This window comes from Aedes aegypti, chromosome 2, assembly GCF_002204515.2.
Source record: "Aedes aegypti strain LVP_AGWG chromosome 2, AaegL5.0 Primary Assembly, whole genome shotgun sequence".
NCBI lineage: Eukaryota > Metazoa > Arthropoda > Insecta > Diptera > Culicidae > Aedes > Aedes aegypti.
Window position 1 is genome coordinate 433,558,211 of NC_035108.1, and position 18,981 is coordinate 433,577,191.

The 18,981-nt window shown below is 37.5% G+C and overlaps 1 protein-coding gene across 6 annotated transcripts in view; it reads left to right on the forward strand.

The window, feature by feature from the left end:
- LOC5575585 (disintegrin and metalloproteinase domain-containing protein 10) overlaps positions 1-18,981 on the forward strand; it is a 290,899-nt gene that overhangs the window by 236,439 nt on the left and 35,479 nt on the right. The window lies entirely within an intron of this gene.

The following is an 18,981-nucleotide window of genomic DNA, read 5'->3' on the forward strand; positions in this document are numbered from 1 at the left end:
TCAACAAACTGCCACTAAGAGACGCTAGTCGCTAGTGAGCATCAAATATTACAAACTTATATACAGTGACCCCACGCAGTTGAATCACCCACAATTTATGAATCAGCTGATTTCAAAAGACAAAATTATTATCAAACTTGTCACAAAACATCATATAATTATTTTTACACATAGTTTCTTATCAGTAAAAATAATTCTGAGTTTGATAATAATTTTGTCTTTTGAATTCAGCTGATTCATAAATTGTGGGTGATTCAACTGCGTGGGGTGACTGTATCTCAAGTTTAAGTTATGTTAGAAAACTTGTGTCTTTGGCAATGCTGTTCATTTGTTCGACGGGAACAAAATGCTTGTTCCATATGTTGCCAGTAGGAGGAGCTAGCGAGAAAAGTTGTGCTTCAGTTCGACATTAACGAATTAAATACGAAAATTGGATGAAGCAAACGAATACCACAGGTTTCTAAAATCGGAAACACAAAATCAATTATTGAGAACTGAGAAACAACGAACATTTTTACAAGTAAGTTAGTATTATTTCGATACACATGATTTTGAAGTATTCAGCTCACTAGTTCTCCTTAGTTTCTAAAAATCAAACAAATCAGACATGTGCCGCAAATGCGCCTATCAAACATTTTTTTTCGTAAAAAATAGCCTTCTCACTGATCTGCAGTGAGTTTCTCAGTTGTAAATCTTCACCGAATATATAGATATAGAATGATATAGGACTCCTTCTGAGATATAAGCGGTCAATGTTTCAATACTCGCTGTTTTAGACCATTTTTCAAACTAATCCTTCCCGCGATAAACCTTCCCTTTTTTGAGTTTTACTATATTTGCTAAAACTGAATTAAATTTGCTTTCCAAAGCTGCAGGAAAAACGAACATCCGTTCAAATTTGGCGAAGTTATCGCGATTTGAATTTGGGGCCAATATGACTCTAAACTGGTAGTGATCAGTCGATTTGACGTTTGGCTTGAGTTGTTTTATATTAGATAGACCAATCCAATTGCCTGCGTAGTAGTGCAATGTTCACAAAATTTTCTTTGTTTGCTGTGAGAACTGTCGCAACATTCCTTTTATTTGCTGTGAGCTAGTAAACATAAAAAGAATTGCTGACTAGCATTCACTTTCTTGTTTTTCTGATGTTGACCGAAAGCTCAAAGGATATTTAACGAACATCGATGCGTTTTTTTCGAGGTTATTGGTATTCGTAGTACTTTGTTTGGAGACTTACTGGCGGCAACCATTATCGCTTGCAAAAAGTTGGATTGGCGATCAAGTGTGAGGTTAGGTTACGAACGTTTTGCAAAATGAAATTATAATTTACGGTTCCCTGTGCTATAAATTTCCAGAAACTTATAAGTTAAATGATTATGGTGAACGTTGTCATTAGTAACTTCGATTGGGATGCACTAATCACTGTTCTAGAACAGTGCCACCTTCGCGCTTTGCGTTAGATCACGAAAAGGCCAGTATGTCGTTTGCAATATATTGCGCATTCCTTTCGCCAATGGATGCATAAGTTTTTACAAGTGCGAAAACGCTAATAAAAGTGCGCGATTGCATCAAATCAAGTCGGTATCCTAAGCGGGCTTATTCTGTACAATCCAAACAGTATTTTCGCACTTATGAAGCCGCACTTCGCAGTTAAGTAGTGAAAGAAATACACAATGATGTCTACTACTTCTTTGTGGTGTTACATTTCACCTGGGTAAAAGCATGGTAACTTGTGTTCTATAAGTGCCTTCGCAGTTTAATGCAAGTTGCATGAAATCTTTAATAAAATGCATTTTGAACAACCAATATCCCAACTAGACGCGTTGGACATGGCGATAGATTCAATAACCCTTACCCGTTTTTTAACATGGCCGTAAAAGAATCGGTCGTAATATAACAGGGTCTTAATTATGTTTTTGCATTCCTAGGTGTGAAAATAACGATTAGAGATTCGAGGGAAAGTTGAAGCATAAATAGGGTTTTAAAGCCCTGTCCCAATTTTTGTGCCAAGAGCTTAAGTTTATGCTAGAAACACATGTTTACTCAATTTTTAATGTTTTTCGTTTATTTAAGTCCAAAAAAACATTTTTTTTATGTTTTATTTTAGATTATATCACACCTTAACTCAAATTAAACCTAAACTCAAATTTTGGGTGTATTTTGTTTCCCGTGTCCCTTCTGAAATGTCAGATAGGAACAACCCCAGTGTTAAAACTAAAACCCCTGTGGTGTTTTTGTCGAGCTAGACTTTCCAAAATGGCCATTTAAGCATTCATATTCTGCCACTAGATGGCAACACTGCTCGAACGTTACCAAAAGCATCGATTACATAGGGGTGTTATATGCAGATTTCATTAAATTTCGAAGATAACGATACCGAATGTTCACCAAAGTTGAAGGATGTGTTGCTTACTATACAGTCTATCGCGTACAAATGTTAATGTGACTAGCAACACTGTTTGAGAAAAAATAAGAAAAGTTCAAAATCACAAAATTTTAGCGGAATAGGAAAATAGAATACTCAGCAAGTTAAGAAAACTCTTCAACTGTATTCCAGTTATTCATGAAGAGTTCTAAATTATATGGTAGCTGGCAACATTGCACAAGTAAAATTGATACAACTCAATATATGAAAGTTACTGCACGTTATTTTGGTCGAAATTTAAATCGAAGTAAGTTTTGAAGAAAGTTTAAGTACCGTAAAACGGGATATCTGTGATAATGCGGGTAACCTCGATACACACTTAAAATAAATCGCAGTGTCCTGTGGAATAAATCACCAAAATTGAAATGTAAACAACAAAAATACAGGTTTTCCTGTGAAATCTGTAATTTTACCGACAAATCCGACAAAATCCGTGAAATCAACTATTTTACCGGAGAAAATTTGTGAAATCTACTATTTTACCGGAATAAATCCGTGAAACAAACCATTTTACTGTAACCCTGTTGAATACTAACGAACAGTTCGGTAACAGCATTATTTTCACCGAACTTCTGTGAAATCGTATGACAGTCGCTCTGGCAGGCATGAGCTTCCTTTTGTTTCAGTTTTTACACACCACTAACAAGCAGTGAAAGCTGGTTTAGTACTGCTTCCTGATCTGTAGGTCGGGAGTTCATTCCCCGGTTCGAGCCATATTCTTGTTTTTCTTTATGATTTTGTTCAAAGATTTTACAGTTTGTTCGGTGATTTTTCACCGAAGCGTCAGCTGTTGAGATTACGGTGAAATTTCACCGTAATCCGTATTTTTTTTTTAAGTGTGTAGTATGTGGCCCACAACATTCTTAACGAAATTACACGATTCATGTTAATAATTGAGCAAAACGAATGCAGGTAAAGCGTATTATTAGGACACTTCACTTCTGAGCTATTTTCGTTGAAATCGAGAACAATTGGTCGGTGTTCAAACTGACCTGACTAGATTAGCGCCCTGAAAATACGCTGAACTTCATCAATTCTGATTTTTCCTATACTGTTTTGATACACTTCTAATTTTTCCTATGCTGTTTTGATACACATGTATTAGTTTCAGTGTTAAGTTACCAGTCACCGTTTTCGAATTAAAATAAAAAAAAACTCTCGGTTATTTACTTTTGTCTTTGAACAACCCTCTGATACTCTATGTAAAATGACTGCAATGTAATAATTCCCTTACAGGCAAAACTTAAAGTTATTTGTAGTTCGTCATCCAAATTTCAGCCTATTCGGACTACCAGAAGCTGAGATATAGCACCCCAAACTTGGGCATTTTGTATGGAAAAACAGCATTTGGTTACTAACTTATGTCACTGACTGTACATAAATATAATTTTATACAACTTTTTATAGACTTATAACGATGTTTGCTATATTGGTCCCGACCTAAAACACTTTTCTATAAATTTTGTACCCTAGTTCATCAAATCTGATTCATGCTCTTTATTAACATTTTGCAATCCAATTCCGATTGTAATGATATCAAACAGTAGTTTTATATATCCATTATCAAATTTAACCCAAAACCGAAAATCGCTTTTCGATTTCATGAAAAATTATGGTTTCCTTCGAATTGAATAGTTGACTGCGTAACTGCAATCGATAACTAAGATAAAAGTACTTGTTTCAAAAATACTTAATAAAAATCGTTAAAACAAAATTTAGCAATATTCAGATTTTCTTTCCAAAAAATATCAAAGTTACTCCGTTTTACGTTATGTATTCACATTGCAAAAACAATATTTTCTATGCTGACAACGGTACGAATAAGTTGAATACATTCAGGTCTCCTATAAGACACATGGTTGGAGGGCGTCATATGAGCCCTTCATCAGTTTTGGGATGTTGTTGAATATCTCGTATTAGAAGATTAAGGAATAGCATAGTACTGTCTGCGGAGAAAATTAAGTAATAATAACGATCGACCTTTAGGAGATGTGGATCATCCTTTTATTGAGGACTTGGCCGGTAGGGGCACTTTTTAGAACTTGCATAATATGAAACTTGAGGGATAAGAACAAAAATCATTTAATGATATCTCAAAGGCTCAAGACTTACATGCGGTGATTATTCAGATATGGAATTCTACCACCAGGTAGCGCTAGTGTGCAAGAAATTTTTGTTTTGCAGATGTCTCAGGACCCTGACCACTTAGAAAGATGGTGTCTCCGGCAAAGTTGTTTAGTCACTCAAAAGATATCTTTGTTTGAGCCAAGAGATTCGATACTTTGCCACCAGGTAGCACCAGTGAGCATAAAACTTTTCTTTGGTGGATATCTCAGGATCTAGACCACTTAGAAAGATGGTGTCCTCGGCAAAGTTGTTTAGAAGCTCAGGAGTTTAGTCGAGCCATGAGATTTCGATTTCAAGCAGGACGCCCTAGTGTTGCTTTGCGGATATCACATAATACTGGCCACATAGGAATATGGCGTTAGTGAGCGTGAAACTGACAGCTCAAATAAATGGTGTTTTCGACCAGTCCTTAAATTATGCATATTTCGATTACCACTTTCAGTCTTCTTCAGTGTCAGTCGCATCTACTGTTGATGCTAGTAGTTGACAGTGAAGAAGACTGAAAGTGGTTGGTAGTTGAAAAATGCGTATCTATCGAAAGAATAGCAATTAGGCTGATACAAATATTAATTTTCTTTTATGTCACCCCCCCCCCCCTTCAAAAATCCGGAAATTTTGAAGGGGAGAAAAAAAAAGATTCATCATTTTTTGACATCAGTTAGGTTTTTTTTCAATTTTTAAAGTTAAAAACAACTAAAATAATTAACCAGAGGACGTTTGATAAAAGTTTAACAATTATCGTTTAAAATAAAAATTCGAAAAAATAACTTTTTTTTCCTTTTTATTTTTTTGTTCCTTATTTATTTTTATCCCCCCCCTCGTACCTTCCAAGTGGTCTCGGACATAAAAGAAATTTAATATTTGTATCAGCCTTAAGGCGGAATCAAAAGATGCACTGTCCACTGTTGGTGTAACTTTGAGTGGTGAATACAATCTTGCAGTTATCGAACTGGACAGCTTCTAAGCTGCAAATTTAATTAAGGTGATTATAAAACGAAGCCACACCTCAAATTTTCAAGAGCACAAGACTTGAGAACCAAACAGCGCTCCGCGTTGAAAATTTATCCCATTGGCCACCACCAGCAAGCAAGCAATTTGATTGATTTTCAACGTGAACTGTTGACAGATTCTCCAGTCTTGTGCACTTGAAAATTCAAAGTTTGGCTTCGTTTCATAATCACCTTAATGTTATTTTATAAGTGTATTACAAAAGTACATGTTTCTTACATTTCTGTATTCTTCCAACTCAAACAACTTTCACAATAAAAAAATATTTCCTACTAAATATACTGTAATTTAATGGCTATCACTTACTACGTGACCGAAACTGCGACAGTTACTCTTTAGACTAATTCGTACAATAGAAATGAAGCGCATTGTATCGTATGCTATGTATGTATTTATTCTACCCCTATCGAACTGTTTGAGATTATTGGTGTGCAAGAATGAGACGGTTGTTTCACAAACTGGACGAACTGCCGCACTACACAGTGGTCGCGGCAACAGTTCACTCTTTAGTAGCTTTCAGGTGTCCTGTTGGAAGTGGACAATTTGGAACATGTCCGGAACCATATCGATATTAATGTTGAACATCAGGGTTCTTCAAAACGTATATTTCCAGAAACAGTTTTGGAAGCACTGGCTGCCATGACGATTTTGGAATAGATTACATCTGCCTGGAGGAAATTGACAATTTGAAACACGTCGGGAATTGGCAACCATTGTATTTTTTTTAAAAGAGACTTTTAAGAAATATAGAAAAGCTGAATGTTCCCTTGCCATTTCGTTGGTTTCGTGTACTATCAATTATTTGGTCCTAATTCAATTATCAAAAAGCATCAAAAAGCATCCTTACAACATGGTCGTCCCAGCGTTTAGGATACTGAGTTTGCCATAGAGTTACACTCTTCAAATTATACCTTCGGAACTGTTTGAGAAAACGAGCTTCAGTACTATTGGAAGCAAACCGTAAAAATATAACTAATCCGTATACTTTTCTCCTATTACTTTTCACTGAAATTACCTTCTCAATAGCAATTACTCAAGAGTTCTTGCAATTAATCACCCAGAAATCCATCCAATTTCCTTTAAATATCCATCATAAGATCATCCACCAGTGGTTCACCCTTCGCTCGGCTGACCGAAGCTCATTATCTCGTCGTTTTCCTCCTCAGCTTCGGGGATGTAATGACTTGTTGTTGCAGTACGGGAAGATAGGAAAGCAATCGATAATAATTGTCTTTAATCACCTTTACTTTCAATTTCTTTTGGACTAAGTCCAACGGACCTCCATCATCACCGATCGGAATGGCGGTTGTTACCATTTGATGGTGGCTAGTCCGTGAAATCACTGACCAAGAGACTCCTATGATGGAACGAAAACAGTTGAGGGTTTGCTCTTTCTGCACTACGCCACCGGTCCACTATGGGCGATCAGGTATCCAAAAATCGAAAAAAAAGTCCTGTTTTGATAGGATTTTTTTGTTCTTTATTTTGAGGTAAATACTTATATTAAGATAGTTATGGAATATCAGAATAAGAGCTTCAAATTTGTTAGTAAAATAAAATAAAATTATTAATGTACCATTTAATTTCAAAAGAGTTTGTATCCTTTGACAGATGCGTGTATTACGACCTCAACTATAAGGCCATCTTCAGTGTCGTGTACTAGATTCGACTGGTAAACCACACTGGAGACAGCTTTACAATTGAGCTCGAAATACGCGTATCTGTCAAAGGGTAGGAACTCTGATAGAATTGAATGGTGTAGTGCTAAATTAGGGTTTCCTTTTGCTTATAGGTATTCCCGTTAAACAGCTCGAAGATTTATAATCACCATATTTGTGTCACATACGTCTTAAATGTGACATGAGGCAGCACAAATATTTTTTCCCGTAAGTCTGTACGGAATAAACGGCCCATAGTGCGGTCGGTGCTCGAGGCGTAAAGATATGGCCAATGGGTTTCCATTATTCCGGCGAATTCCATGGGATGGGATTTTACTTGTTGATTTTGGATGAACCGAAAGCCAAACACTACGGTAAAGTGTTGTGTAAGGCTGTTTTGATAACACATGGAAGTCATCGCATTGATGCGGTCATTTTTCAAAGTTAACGCGAAAGGGAAAGTGCTTCTGAGCATGATTTTGATTGCTTCAGTTGTCTCTTAACGAGGCTCACTTTTGATGGTGTGCCTTCTGTCCAGTGAACACGATATTAGTTTGTAATTCAAAAGTACACTTTTCTCAATAGGAATTGTAATCATACTTAATTGCTTGTTTGGCGGCGAAACTCAACAGATGACCATGTTTATCAAACATACGGCGGAGATTTGGTTCAGTGATCTTACAACCCTACCCATATATTATATCAATTAACCGAATAAATCAGGAAGCTTGTTTCCTGAGAATTCTATAATCAGTCATCGGCGAATTTCGGAGCGGGAAACGTGACCCGTTTTCTCAAAGAGTTATATTCTTCGCAGCGTGTTGCAAGTCATGGATTTTATAGCAGAGCGCTAACAATGCCGCCTTTTATTGTCGTCTTCGGTCTTGGGCCGCGGCAACCAGTTGATGAATCAGTCCCTATTCTTCCATTCTCAGGTTATTTGCTGTATAGGTACCTTCTCTCTTTCAATATCTTGATCACTCTTGTCAACAACTTGTGTACGGCTTAGTTCCATCATCGCACATCGGTATGAATCATGTCATCTAACGGGACTCTGTGCACGATCGACTGAAGTTAATCAATTTGAACTGGGTCGGTTGCCGATCGATATGCTCTGCACGGAATTCTATTGAAAGAGGTTTTAAAATTCACATGAGGTTCCAGATATGCAGAATAATTGGCAAATTATAAAGAAATCTTTTTTCGTTTTCAGTAATACAACGTATTTGAAATTCATACTCAATTTATTGCTCTTGTATATTCACTTTTTTGGTATAGATTAGTATTCGTTTCATATTATGAAGCATGTAAGTTGCTATTTTTTTGGAGATACGACAACACAACTCTATGATTTGAGTTGACTTGGACTGTTATCCAATATCAACTATAAAGTCTTAACAAAATATCTGAGAAGCAAATTCACTTCTTATATTTTTAATTAATATAATTTAAATTATTTTAAATTTAATTTTAATATTTTAATTTTAACACAGTCAACTCTTCCTTACTCAATATTTCGTATCTCGATATCTAATTAGAGAACCATAGTAAAAATTAGTTTTCATGGCTACTTCGATAGTCCCTTGGCTTACAGTTGCACTGGTTTCATGTTCTGTAACTCAATACCTCCCTAACTCTCTTCAATATCATGTTATGGAGAGTTGACTGTATTACCTTCTAAAGTGATGTAGGTATACGTTTTATCAGTGGTTTTGATCGGAATTGTATATGCTTTCAACGCTTCGTTTGGTCAAGATGTCATGTAAATCTATCTATGATAAGATACTACTTGGGCACTTGATTCACTTTGGTATGTTTTTTTAGTCAAATTGTTTGAAACTTTGAAAACTTCAATATGACGACGAGTTTGATATACGTCGAAATACGCGTATCTGTCATAGGAACCTAACTCTAGTAGAATTAAATGGTTTAGTGCCCAATTCGGTTTTCATCTAGTTATAGGTATTCTACTAAACACTTCGTAGGTTTATTGCAATTTTCTGGATTCATTGGGCGTTTTTGTACAGAAATACTGAAGTTTGTTTTTTTTTGTGATGTATAACTAATGCAAAGACATAGGTGCATTAAATGAAATAAGTTTCATGGAAACTGGATGAGTACCTTCTTCTTCTTTAAGTAACAATTGTGGACATGCAGAGGCAAACTTGATCTGTAAACAACAAAGATTATACATTAGCATTACTTTCCTGTTCTTGGTGCCGTTTATGATCCTAAATTAATTTTGCACACATCAGAAGAATTTGGCCACATCCAATCGATTTTCCAGTTGATTCTTACTGTACTTTTGTCTTCATTGATTCTGGTCAATCACGAAGTATCAACCCTACCTATGTGCAGTCAGTTTAAGAAAAGTTATACGAATATTCAAATTTCAAAGAGTAAAAGCGAAAGGTCGAAACAATCTATTTTTGTGTCGAAATTTCAGCATGCAACTTAGCCGCTCTTACATCAGTGCTAGAGTGGGGAACGACCCCCGCAGTGGGCATTCCCTGCTGCAATTCACTCATAGAGAGCATTCAGTTGGGGGTCCTACACAATAATAACCGCTTTAAACCGTGGACTTTGTAACCCAGCCACCGCAATTCGTTGCGATTAGTTTCGTCTACTCCGATTCCGCCTCCCATTTTTCTCTTATTGCTGTCTTTAAATTATGCAATTGCTATATGGCTGCAGCACTCCAAGTGTCGTGCTGTATCTGGCCGTACTAATCCATTCTTTCATAGTCTTTTCGGCGGACGGAAAGCGAAACAAAGCCCGTGTTTAACCACGAAGCAAGAATGAGTTCCTCTCAAAACAGGTTATGATTAGACCAATAATAAACCTTAGCAAAGATAATGGACTAGGCAAAGTTATATGTTTTTTTTTTTAATTAACTCTTATACCCAACCGCGTTTATAAATGGGATACCTTTTGGATTTCTTTGTGTTTTAACTCGGACATCGCAGTCAGTTTAGTTTTGATCAATCGGTAGGACCATAACACTCATATAATGAATGCTGTGAACGACTTCCAAAACATTTCTGTATTAAAAAAAATGTTTGGAAAATTGATTTTTTTTTATATCCTACTTAAAAACTTCTGGGTCTCATCTATTGTTTAATACAAACATCTGTACATTTTATATTTTTCCATGATCAACCTCTTACTAAAGTAGATTATTATTTATTTATTTGATAATATCATCAATCCACTTGACAAAACCTCGCCAACAATATATCGCTAATTCACTCGGTTCATGGCCGCCTCTCTCCATCCTCGACTGCGACCCACGCTCTCCAGTTTCTGGTGCACCTGATCAATCCACTTAGCTCGCTGCGCCTCACGTCTTCTTGTTCTAACCAGATTCGAAGCGAACACCATCTTTACAGGACTGGACTGTTGTCCGGCATTCTTGCAACATGCCCTGCCCAGCGTATTATTGCAGCTTTAGCTACCTTTTGGATACTGGGTTCGCCGTAGTTTTGCATGAGTTCGCGTCGCCGAAGGTCATCCTAAGCACTCGGTGTTCAAAAACCTATAGAGCTTACAGGTCATCGTCGAGCATAGTCCACGTTTCATGTCCGTAGAGGACTACCGGTCTGATGAGCGTTTTGTACATCGTGCATTTGGTGCGGAGGTGAATCTTTCTTGACTGCAGGAGCCCATAGTAGGGACGACTTTCACAGTTGAGGCGCCTTCGTATTTTACAACTAACGTTGTTGTCGGCCGTAAGCAAGAATCCGAGGTAGACGAACTCGTCCACCACCTCGAAGGTATCCCCGTCTATCGTGACACTGTTTCCTAGGCGGGCCCAGCCGCGCTCAGTTCCGCCTACCAGCATGTATTTTGTTTTGGACGCATATCCATGTCGTGCCTCGACTGTTAAGTCCGGCTCTCCGCAAGACACTCCAAAGCGCAATATTGAACAGCATGCACGAAAGTCCAGATCTTCACGCAATCGTCCATCGTTGCACTAATCAATCTTGTGAGTTTCCCGGGAAAGCTGTCTTCATTCACGATCTTTTATAGCCCTACACGATCAATATTGTCGTATGCCGCTTTGAAATCGATGAACAGGTGGTGCGTAGAGACCTGGTACTCACAGCATTTCTAAAGGATTTACCGCACGGAAAACATCCGGTCCATTGTCGAGTGGCCTTCGATGAAAACTGCTCGATAACTTCCCACGAACCGTCTGCTATAGGTGATAGACGACGGAGGATAATCTGGGATAACCCTTTTTAGGCGGGCTTAGGATAGTGATTGCACGCTAGTTTTCACACTCCAGTTTGTCGCCCTTTTTGTAAATGGAGCATATGACGCCTTTTGCTTCCACTCTTTCGGTAGCTGTTCCATTTTCCAGATTCTGACTATCAGCCGATGCAAACAAGCGGCCAACCTCTCCGGACCCATTTCGAGAAGTTCGGCTCCGATACCATCAACCATCCTTGCCAGCGGCCTGTTGTTCTTGAGCTGCTTGGTTCCCACTGTCCGCAGTGCTGACGTAGCCAGTACACCTTCGCTGTTCTGACCTTCTATGCCTGTGTCGTCTGCGCCATTCAGGTGTTCATCGTAGTGCTGCTTCCACATTTCGATCACCTCAAAATGCTCCCGAACCAATCGATTCTTGAACTCCGTTCTACGTATCCGACAATGCTTTCGGCAGCGTCGTTAATGTCCTCTAGCAGTCCTCAAGAGGGGCTTCAACGACCTCGCACTCATCCGGCAATGCTGCCTCAAGACGCTGCGCGTGCGCATTGGCGATATCTGGTTGTCGCGCTAGATTGTACCGAGGCGGCCGTCGGTACCATACATCGTTGATGACGGATAGATATGGGCGCAGTTTCACCATCAGTGGTTGGAGTCAATTGGTTCTGACGTCGGTTATGTCGGAGAAGTGCCGTCCGTCGATCAATCGAATTTTAACCCTAATGGAATCCTAGACTGAAAATTTAAAGTAACAATATTTGATACATATTGACACTTTTTTGCTTCTAATCCCCTCATTATCATGCATTTCGCTTCTACAAGACTAAGAAAGCTTCCCGCCTTTACAGGGCTGATAGCGACTAAGTGCCTTAAAATAGGAAATTAGAGACCTCTTGCCTGGAAAAAGGGGCCGAAAGGAACCAGAAAGAGGCCGGAATGATACCCAACAGGAATCAAGAAAACAAAACGAAAGCTAATAGAAGCCATAAGATAAGAATTTGATTCTTCATAGCATCAGATTTCTAATGGAGTTCGCATCAGATTTCTAAAGGAGTTCGCGAATTTTCCTAATGAACTTCTCCAAGAAATCTGTTTTGGATGCTTCAAGAATTCAACCTGGATCAACTTAAGGACCACAGATATGCTATGCTCTAAACATTGTTTCAGCAATCTTCAGAATTCCTCGATAAATTCTTTGAGGACATTTTTAAGAAATTTTAATTATCCATCGATTTCCCTGGGACATCCTGCAAGGTTTCCGGTCAGAACATCTTCTATAATTCAATTAATAACTTTTCCAGAAACGCCGCCAAGAATTTTTAAAACTTCCTTTGAGATTTTTTAAAGATTTCAACTAGATATTTCTCTATAAATATCTTCAGCAATTGCTCCAGATATTTCTACTATGGTTTCTGCAGAAATTCATCCAGTGATACTTTGACATTTTTTCAAGTAAGTCTTGAGAGTTTTTTTTTTCAAGGAAAGTCTGCAACGAAATTTTTCTGTAAAATATATCCGTGAGGCACATTTAATGAAAATCCTGAAGTAACCTCGTATAAAACTGGTGGAAGTTTTAAAGTCACTCTTAACGAACAATGATCTCTGAAATAACGCCTGGACTCTTTAGGAATATATTTCCTAGATAATCTGAAAAAAAAAAAAACAAACCAATCGAATCTCGGGTCGCCGGGTTTTCTTAATGAGTATCTTGAAAAACATTGCACAGAGTCTCTATAGATGTTCATGTAAGAATCATCAGAAGAATTATTTGGAAAATTGTTGCAGTATTAGCTGATTTGAAAACTTAAATGAACTTATGAAGATTGCATAAATCCCAAGCAAGGAACTTTTTGAAAAATGTTTGAGAAAAATGCAGGAATAATACATTGGATGAAATGGTGGTGAAATGCCTAGAAAACAAATGAGATTTTTTTCGAAGAATCCCTTAAGGCGAAATAAGCCATCATTGAAGTTTGTAGGCGGTGATGATTGTTGTTGCTATTCCATCTCACGTTTTGGAATTAATGGAAATCATCTGGCTTTGCTCTGATATAGTATCAATCTACTTTCTACATATGAGCGCACAGAGTGATACTATGGAGACTGAATTTTATTACTTTGAAATTGTGAGCTGCTGAGTCAACATGGCTGCCAAATCAATGACGGGCTACTTAGCCTCAAGGAATTTTGGATTTCTGGGAGGAATTGTGGATGAATTCTTGAAGGAATCCAACATGAATAGACGGAGAAATTCTTGCAGGATTTCTTAAAAATCCTCTCACCTATTTTTTTCAAAAACTCTGGTATAAAGCTTTGAAAATTTCCTCGTTAGAAATTCTGTAGAAATCTTAGAAAGATCTTCTAGAGTAACAACTAAAGAATTCAATTGAAGGATTAGGGTTTTGTTCTACTTCGTCGTAAGCGCTATTATTCGTCGTATCAAACTTTAAATGTTCCACTAGGGCCGATATTCAAACTTACCTGCAATATAGATTCATTATCCAAGTGTAATTTTGTGAAAGCTGTTATGGTTCGTATAGTTGTATACCAAAAATGCAATAAAACTACTGTATTTCGGTAAATAACTTCAGTTCAATTACCCACTTTGTACAATTTCACCGAAATCGCATGGACGAACACGATTTGAGAGAAATGCTTAGCGATCGACTGAGCCACACCACTTTCCAACACAAGTTTCTTCCCGCCCTGACTTACTTCTCCGGGCACTTATTTTCACTATGGAAAACCTTTGTACTTATTCACTGAAGGATTTCATTCCAATCACATGCCGTAAAACTTCAATAAATCATCAAATTTTACGAAATTTCCTCAACCGCCGCGTATAATTCAGAATGTAAACAAAGTTCAATCCGTCGTACTGAGAAAAAAAAAGCTTGTGCGCATCAATGTGTGCGCGTGCTCGACGTAAAAATACGGTTCCTTTGATTGTGTTGTTCTCGCTGTACTGTGAGCAAATGCCATAATTGTACGGTCAAAAGGAATTGTGTTCATATGTTTGGGCTGAATTTTGATGACGAACAGTTAATTTTAAACGAAATTAGTATATTCCATCATGCCGAAGGAATGGAGTGAGATGCCCGTAGATCTATATATTCTAGTAAAACATTTTATTATAGCGTTGATATGTTGTGTTTTGACCACTCAATATATCACAGTAAGCCGTAAGTTGTGAGACGAATCTGGAAACTGATTGCGACGGAGTTGAAAACGATATGACGGAATACGGTATCGGAATACGGAGAACACGGTAAGATGCATTTTCTTTGCATTATTTCCAAAAAGAGATCAAGATTTATCAAAATATTATTGTACAATGCTAAAGCCGTTTTGAGAAAGAATTGTTTGGCATCGGTTTGTATCAGCATCATTCACTGCAATACTGGAAAAATTGCAGTTCTCACTGATCAATGCTTAATACGATGGATACTAGCACATCACCCTAATTTAAAAATATCGGGTGGATATTCAAGGAGAGTTTTGGAAAAGAAAATCAAAGTAGTACCTGATGATATTACTGGATGTAGTAGCTTTGCAGTTCTCAAGGATTTCCTGGAGCAAAAATTCTTGAAAAATGTTTCATTTCGTAAAAAACTTTATTATATACTGGAACTTGCTTCAGCCATCCTGCAATTTTTTTTTTCAAAAAATCGTCATAATCTGTTCAAAATATTTTTAATGAATGATGCCACAAATATTAGTGGGAATTTGATCAAATCATTTTTCAGGTCCTAACTGTTGGAGTTCTATAGGAATTGCCTTGAAAATCATCAAGTTTAGCTTGTATGTATAATGTTTAAATTTTAGCTTGTATGTATAATGTATAAATGATAAACAGTTAAACTTATTTTTCAAGCTTTCTGCTGATCTTGTTTTTTTGTTGAATCATGGGGTAGGGCAATACTCTGACTGTCCTACCCAGATGTTTTTGTGCGTAGTACTTGTCCTGCCTATCCCGCGCCACTGTTTCGATCACTTTCATTTTAACATGAAAAAGTGGTAGTGTGGTAAGGTACGGAACTCTCAATCAGCCGAAGGGTCGAAAAACAGTCTGTGTCTCGTTTTGAACGTAATGTCAAGAGTTTCTTCTTAGCGTACCGTAAACAGGACAAATAAATGAGTGTCAGTAGAGCTGTCACAAGCAATTTGCACGTCATAACCTTGTCGTTAATTCAGTGTAAACTTTTATCCTGTTCAATGCAAACTTTTGCCCTCACTATGGGACCAAAGTTCGCATTTGAGTTCTAGCCCTAAATATTATATTTCTCAAAATAGAATGAACCTTGAAAAAATCTAGTGATGCGCTTTAAAGTTAATATGTTAAGTTATAACTTGCCCTATAAACTGGAGCTGAAATACTTTTGTATTTAATGGATATCTTCTGCCGCATGTTAGGTGCGAACCCTTACTCTACTTATCGTAATGTCACGAGGAATTTCCAGAAATACTTTTGGAAATATCCTTGGGGAATTGTCTGGTCGAATTATCTGAGGAATTCTTTTGAAATCTCTTGATGTCTGTTTGGTTTCCTTTTTTACTTGTTTCCCTTTTTCAGCCATTAGGTCTCTTTCTTTTTTAAAGGCACTCAGTCGCTACTAGCCCTGGTATAAGAGTTTCTAAAAACTAAATTGTACTATTTGAATGTACTTTCGATGGGGTTTATCAATCTTTTCCAATAGTTTTTGAACGTAAAGTTTCTGTTAATCTGCTGAACGTTCAAATCAAGTCAAATCCGTGAACCAATCGCAAAAACTATAATTCCTACCCAATATCATGACATTCGTGCATAAATTTAGTGACTGACGCTAAACGGCAATCGTGGCCGGAATGCATCCGTCTCACCTATAATAGTGCACATGAACTCTCTGTCCAAGCGCTGGTGGCTGATCGATTTGAAATGCAACTAGGTGAGGTTGTCGTTTCCACATCAACCTCGAACCAGCCAGCCCTCGCCAGTCGACCTGTATCCATTCGTGAAGAACAAATTCGTCGCTATAGTAGAACCGTCCTGCGGTTTGACACTAATGCATATTTGATTGAATATTAAAATTGCACTTGCAATGCAATACTCGAAAAATAAGTGCTCGTTTCTGTTCAGTGTTTTTTTTTCGGTAAATGGAAACCGAGCAATAGATTGGTGTTGCTTGTGCGAGATGAATTGTGGGTGATCCCAATAGCTCGGTCGCAGGGAGGTCCTCTCTAGTAGCGGAATGGGTCAACCTCGATGCTTGAATTGAGTAATCATCTGCCTAACTATTGAGGCCCATGGTTTCTGTGGATTGACGGACAAGTGCACAATCAATCGATGAATGAATGGCAACCGACCAACGAGTGAGATGGTAATTACTGTGAAGATAATTGTCCCGTGCTTCAGCTCAGGCTGCCAAATGGAAACCGAAGAGTTTAGTGAAGTGTTTTCAAGTGAAATAATGATGGCAGTTGTAATGAGAGAAACGATGAAATGCACTTAATCTCGTGGCTAACGTTAGCTTAAGTAGCTATTTTAGTTTGTATTTGGAAATTGCGGGAGCAAGCATTAGTGCGAATTCTGGGACTGCTTTTTACGCAAACTAATTGTGAAGTCTCGTACCAGTCAGATTAATTCAGACGTTTTTCGTACCCATAGTTTCGTAGGAATATATCCAACAATTTTCAATATTCGATGAAAGATCTTGATTAACAATCATACCTATGCTAGTAAATTCTAATTGAGCCTATCGATAAGCTAATTTGTTACTACCAAAACGTTGGGTAAGTAGCCATTAGAGTCGTATCAATTCGATTAGTTGAAAGGGATAGAGGCAAAGAGGTGTAAGTGACAAAAGCATAGTTTTGAGGAAATTGACTTTGAAATTTTTTCAGCAAATTTTCATTTCATAACCAAAAAAAGCCTATCTTCTACAAATTACGTTATATTTTCCGTTATCCGGAAAAATCACATAAAAATATGTTTGAGAAGCTTGATACTTGCCTAACTCGTAACAGACAAAAATGTCACTCTACAGTCCTCTGCGTTTGACACCCTTATTTGTAACTGAACAAAATATTGAAGTTTACATTAAAATGTTGAAATTTTTGACCATTCACTTAGGGGAACTTACGTATTCTCGGCAGCTTAAGTCGATGCCGTGCTTCTTTTGTAATTTTCTCGGACATCAGCAGACAAATTCCGAGTTTGTCTATTTACATTTATGCGTTGCTCAATCCTCTATCGATTCACACCGACAGACTTGTCAAAATGCTTTTGGAAACGTTTTTACAACGCTGCGAACATCCCTTGTCAGTGTGACTATTGTCGGCAGCCTCAATCTCTTCGACAACTTTCCCATAACAACTGCTGGTGGATCTCTACGGCAGCGCCAAATCAGTCGCATTTTGAGGCGTGCTCATTTGAATTGATGACATCTCAGGCGATATCGTTTGTTTAGTCTCGGAAATCTCGCCAGCGACAAGTGGGCAGAACAAAGAATCATCTGAATGTTTCTGGAGTTCGAAAATATTCTCAATCAAGAGAACGTTTTCGAAAATGCCTGGGAGACTGATTTGGAAGAAGTGAGAACTATTATTAAAAAATTCAAAAATATGAAAGCTCCTGGCGATGATGGAATTTTCTACATCCTCATCAAGAAACTTCCAGAAAGTAGCTTATCATTTCTAGTCGAAATATTTAACAAATGTTTTCAATTAGCATATTTTCCTGACAAATGGAAAAATGCTAAGGTTGTTCCAATTTTAAAACCAGACAAAAATCCTGCAGAAGCTTCTAGCTATCGTCCAATCAGTTTGCTTTCCTCCATCAGTAAACTTTTTGAAAAGGTTATTTTGAACAGAATGATGGCCCACATCAACGAAAATTCAATTTTTGCCAATGAACAGTTCGGTTTCCGCCATGGACATTCGACCACTCATCAACTTTTACGTGTAACAAATTTGATCCGTTCCAACAAATCTGAAGGCTATTCTACTGGTCTTGCTCTTCTAGACATAGAAAAAGCATTCGACAGTGTTTGGCATGAAGGTTTGATTGTAAAATTAAAAAACTTTAATTTTCCAACATACATTGTTAGAATAATTTAAAGTTATCTGTCAAATCGTACACTTCAGGTTAATTATCAGAACTCCAGATCTGAAAGACTTCCTGTAAGAGCTGGTGTTCCTCAAGGCAGCATTTTGGGACCAATATTATACAATATTTTCAGATCTGACTTACCTGAGTTACCTCAGGGATGTCAAAAATCTTTGTTTGCGGATGACACAGGCCTCTCCGAAAAAGGACGAAGCCTGCGTGTCATCTGTAGTCGATTGCAAAAAAGTTTGGATATATTTTCTTCATACTTGCAAAAATGGAAGATTTCTCCTAATGCTTCCAAAACTCAACTAATAATATTCCCACATAAACCAAAAGCTCTTTATTTGAAACCTTCAAGTAGACATGTTGTCACGATGAGAGGGGTTCCAATAAATTGGTCAGATGAAGTTAAGTATCTAGGGCTCATGCTAGATAAGAATTTAACTTTCAAAAATCACATTGAGGGC